The 5,713-nt window shown below is 37.3% G+C and overlaps 1 pseudogene; it reads left to right on the plus strand.

Moving 5' to 3' along the window:
• Window positions 1–203: 203 nt before the first annotated feature.
• Window positions 204–2,992, plus strand: LOC148107829 (olfactory receptor 6C2-like; annotated as a pseudogene).
• The last annotated feature ends 2,721 nt before the right edge of the window (window positions 2,993–5,713 follow it).

Consider the following 5,713-nt stretch of genomic DNA (forward strand, 5'->3'; position numbering starts at 1 on the left):
TAAATATATTTTCTTAGAATTCCACTTTACCTGTATGAGGAAAGGAAAATAGGACACCTAAAATAGTAATCGTAGAGGTGCTTAAAGTTTGGACAATAAACAGACAGACATGAAAAAGAGAAAATGTAGTCATAAATCTCTGGCTACTACAATGAACTTTATTGTTATGAACTGAGCAGTGAAGGAGAGGTTGAGATGCCGGCATGGTTCAGTGGAGACTGTCAGGGGTAGACTGGATGGAACAAAAAAGTAATGAAAAACTAATGTGCCTGGGATAGTCAACTTGATTTTTGCCTCAGTGACATTAAAACCAAGTTAACAGAAAATTTCAACTTGAGACAAGCTATCTGAAAGTGTGCAGTTTCTGTGATGATAGCCTGTATCCAACACTTCCTCCTGGGTGAGGATCAAAATAATCAAATGTGCAAAGATTCCTAGGCTATGTTGTGACGTTCCGATACTCGTAAAAAAGTTTCAAGATCCAAGAGAAAGCACCCAAAGCCAAGAGATGACTTTTCACTGAAAGAATTTTTGTCGTAGCCCTTTAAACAAGCAAACAAAAAAAAATAGGAAAATGTGTCCAAGTCTAGTAATGGTTGTTAGAGAAGGCAAATTCTAGATAAGGTGATGATCTAAGTAATGAAAGCATCACTACCATCCCAGTACTGGCATTTCAAATGTAAAAAAAGTTGAGGATTGAAGAATGACACTTACATTTGCTATCAAGTTTCAATTCAAATAGATGGTTGCCAGAGGGGAGGTGGGTGGAATTTGGGTTAAATAGGTGATGGGGATTAAGGAGCCTGCATTTTGTGATGAGCACTGGGTGTTGCATGTAAGTGCTGAATCACTAAATTGTACACCTGAAACTAACATTACACTGTATGTTAATAACTGAAATTTAAATAAAAACTTTTAAAAAGGGAAATATAATAAATAAATAAATTAATTAAATTCTAAGAGTAATCACAGAAGTATGAAGACCACATTGGGATAGGGCAGTGTGTCCAAGTATGAAAACTGTCAGGGAGAAGGTAAGAAGAGTGCTAAAGGCTACTCATTCCATTGGGTAAAAGCCAGAAATATTCTTCTGTTTTTTCTTTTTTTCTGTAACAATTCTTTTAATATGTTATGTTAGTCACCATATAGTACATCCTTAGTTTTTAATGTAGTGTTCCATGATTCATCGTTTGCGTATAACACCCAGGGCTCCATGCAATATGTTCCCTCCTTAATACCCATCACCAGCCTAATAACCATCACCCCCTCTCCTCTGAAGCCCTCAGTTTGTCTCCCAGAGTCCATAGTCTCTCGTGGTTCATTCCCCCTTCTGTTTACCCCCCCTTCATTCTTCCCTTCCTTCTCCTACCCATCTTCCTGCTGTTCCTCAGGTTCCACAAATGACTGACCATATAATAATTGTCTTCTCTGCTTGACTTATTTCACTTAGCATAATCTCCTCTAGTCCTGTCCATGTTGCTGCAAAGATTGGGTAATCGTTCTTTCCGATGGTCGAGTAATATCCCATTGTATATATGGACCACATCTTCTGTTTTTTGCCCAAGTGTAGCACTCAGATTACTAAATCACATCTCCTAAGATAAGGTAAAATAATAAAAGTTGAAGAAAAAGAAAAAAGTTGCCTTAGAGTGTTCATTTAATACAACTCACTCTTCCTAAAAAGAAAAAAAACAAAATGAGGAAGTGGGGAAGAATGCTGTGCTAAATATGCAATTCAATAACAAGTCTTATTAGCCAAATTTCTCTTGCTAATAGTAGCAAAGAAAGGGCCAAAATTATACTGACTGTGTAGGTGATTAAGTAAAAAAAAGAAAAAACACCTATGAACTGGCTTGCCTTTATGCTTCATCTATTGCTCATTGCCATGTGGTATTGAGAGACCCCCTCTTATCAAGATTTGGTTTCTCAAATTGCCCTTGCAGATTGGAGTGAAGTCAGAATTTAGCAATGAGAAACCATGCAGTCTGCTGTAACCAATTCATCCTTCTGGGAGTGACTGATAATCCACAATGAAGGTTCTTTTCTTTTTTTTTTTTTTTTTTAAAGATTTTATTTATTTATGTGACAGAGAGACAGCCAGCGAGAGAGGGAACACAGCAGGGGGAGTGGGAGAGGAAGAAGCAGGCTCACAGCAGAGGAGCCCGATGTGGGACTCGATCCGGCACGCCGGGATCACGCCCTGAGCCGAAGGCAGACGCTTTAACGACTGCGCTACCCAGGCGCCCCAAGGTTCTTTTCATTTTCTACTTACCACCTACATGTTGAATATAACAGGGAATTGGACTATCATCATGCTTTCATTTATTGATTCTCACTTTAAAACTCCCATGTATTTTTTTCTCAGAAATTTTTTATTCTTAGAAGTCTCACTCACAGGTGTTTGTGTTCCCAGATTCCTTCATAGCATATCAACTGGTGATGACAGATAATACTATTACTTACAGTGCTTGTGCTACTCAAATATGTTTTGTCATACTTTTTGGAGTGGCACATTCTTTTCTCCTGATTGCCAGGTCACATGATCGCTTTGTGACTGTATGTAAACCCCTGCATTATGTGACCATCATGAACCAAAGCGTCTGTACTCTTTGTCCTCGGTTGTTGGCTGACTTATTTATTGCTCATGTTCACTCCACTTTGTGTGGACTTTCAGGTAGAATTCTGTGACTCCACTGTGACTGATCATTTTGGCTGTGATGCATCTCCTCTCCTGGATGCTTCATGTTAGGGTACACGGTTCATAGAGAAAACAATCATTACCTATGCTTCACTAGCATTGGTCATGACCCTCATTCGTGTGGTGCTGTTTTATATTTACATCGTCAAGACTATCTTAAGATTTCCTTCTGCTCAACAGAGGGGAAAAAGCCTTTTCCACCTGCTCTTCTGACATAATTGCAATTTCTGTCACAATGGCAGCTTAATCTTCATCCATATCAAGTTTTCAGCAAAGGAACGAGGGGCCACTTAAAGGAGTATCAGTACTCATTAATTCTGTGATCCCTGTGCTAATCCTCTTCTTTATATCCTGAGAAACAAGAGAAGCAAGCTTTTGAGAATTCAATCAAAAGAATGAAATTTCTATCAAAGTAAAAGAATGAAGACACTCAGGAAGAATATTTTCCCCTGAATATTCTAGTCAACTTACTGATTCAAGAATTTGTCAACATGGGGTTTTTTCAAAAAATTTTAATGGTCATTACAAAATCTACCCTCATATCATTATTGTATGAAAAACATTAAAATGTGCCATTCCTCCTTAGAGTAACATAATTTTTTTTCAGGACAGCCATGCCTAAACTCAAGTCTCTCCTAACCTTTTCATAATATAACCAAAATGCAGAACTTTTTGCATGGTTAAGTATTTAAATAGGGACTTCTGGGTAAGTGATGGATAAATATGATCATTTAATTTATTAACTGATAAAGATATCAAAAGGAAAAAAACACCAAAGAAAAAAACAGAGGAAAAAATGAAAACCTAAAGAATACTTCAACACCAACAATAAAATACAAAGATGAACTTTATAATGAATAAAATCAGGAGAAGGAAGGGAAGAATGAATGGGGGTAAATAGAAGGGGGAATGAACCATGAGAGACTATGGACTCTGGGAAACACACTGAGGGTTTCGGAGGGAGGGAGTGGGGGACTGGGATACGCCGGTAATGGGTATTAGGAGGCCACATAATGCATGGTGCACTGGGTCTTATACACAAATAATGAATCATGGAACACTACATCAAAAACTAAGGATATATGTATGGTGACTAACATAACATAATAAAAAATAATATAAAAAATAAAATAAATAAAATCAATTCCAACTCAATGGGAAGGGTTGAAAACTGGAAAAATTCAGGTGGTAAAAAAGTGAAAAAATTACAAAAGACACTAGCAAGATTGGTTTCACTGGAACATAAATGAGGTGGTTTCTTCTCAAAAAATCATAGAAAGGAATAACAAATAGCACCAGCCTTCCAAAAACCCATATGGTTAATCAAAAGCACCTCAGTTTCCAATCAGCATAATAGATGATGAAAATCAAGTTTTTCTTAAAAATTCACATATGATCCTTACTAACTTCAGTAAAGGAATGACATAAATACAGGAGAATTAGTAGAACAACATTAAAAAGGACATGAAGAATAAATAATAGGAATGATTCAAGGCAGAAAAAAAGGCAGCATGTGGAAATTGTGATCAAGAATATTCCTGAAGTCTCATTATTAGTGTATACAAATGCAACTGATTTCTGAGCACTGATTTTGTATCCCGCCACATTACTGAGTTGCTCTATAACTTCTAATAGTTTGGGAGTGGATTCTTTTGGGTTTTCCATATAGAGTATCATGTCATCTGCGAAGAGAGACATTTTGACTTCTTCTTTGCCGATTTGAATACCTTTTATCCCTTTTGGTTGTCTGATTGCTGTTGCAAGGACTTCTAGTACTATGTTGAATAATAGTGGCGAGAGTGGGCATCCTTGTCGTGTTCCTGATCTTAAGGGAAAGGCTTCCAGCTTTTCCCCATTAAGAATGACATTTGCTGTAGGCTTTTCATAGATGGCTTTTATGAGATTGAGAAATGTACCCTCTATTCCTATACCTGAAGGGTTTTAATCAGGAAAGGATGCTGTATTTTGTCAAATGCTTTTTCTGCATCAATTGAGAGGATCATATGGTTCCTGAGTCTTTTCTTGTTGATATGATGTATCACGCTGATCGATTTGCGAATGTTGAACCATGCTTGCATCCCAGGGATGAATCCCACTTGGTCATGATGGCTAATCCTTTTAATGTACTGTTGGATTCTATTAGCCAGGATCTTGTTGAGGATTTTGGTGTCCATATTCATTATGGAAATCGGTCTGTAATTCTCCTTTTTGAGGGGGTCTTTGCCTGGTTTGGGGATCAAGGTAATATTGGCCTCATAGAATGAGTTTGGTAGCTTTCCTTCTGTTTCTATTTTTTGAAATAGCTTTAGGAGAATAGGTATTATTTCTTCTTTGAATGTTTGGTAGAATTCCCCAGGACAACCATCCGGGCCTGGAGTTTTGTTATTTGGAAGGTTGTTTATCCTTGACTCAATCTCTTCATAATTGATTGGCCTGTTTAAAAAATCAATTTCTTCCTGTTCCAGTCTTGGTAGTTTATAGGTTTCCAGGAAGGATTCCATCTCTTCCAGATTGCTTAATTTATTGGCATATAGCTGTTGATAAAAGTTTCTAATAATCCTTCCAATTTCATTGGTGTTGGTCGTGACCTCCCTTTTTCATTCATAATTTTATTAATTTGGGTCCTTTCTCTATTCTTTTAGATGAGTCTTGCCAGCAGTTTGTCAATTTTATTGATTCTCTCCAAGAAGCAGCTTCTAGAGCTATTGATCTGCTCTACTGTACTTCTGGTTTCTAATTCACTGATTTCTGCTCTAATCTTGGTCAACTGCTTCCTCATGCCTGGATTAGGCCTGTCCCTCTGTTGCTGTTCCAGCTTCTTGAGGTGAGAATATAAAAACTGCATTTTAGATTTTTCTATTCTTTTGAGTGAGGCTTGGTTGGTTATGTACTTCCCCCTTAGGACTTCCTTTGCAGTATCCCATAGGTTTTGGACCATTGTGTTTTCATTCTTGTTGGTCAGTTGCATTTCTATACACGAATAATGAGACTGAAGAAAGAGAAATTAGGGAATCC

This window comes from Ursus americanus, chromosome 24, assembly GCF_024610735.1.
Source record: "Ursus americanus isolate L20-20 chromosome 24, mUrsAme1.1.p, whole genome shotgun sequence".
In the NCBI taxonomy this organism is placed as follows: Eukaryota; Metazoa; Chordata; class Mammalia; order Carnivora; family Ursidae; genus Ursus; species Ursus americanus.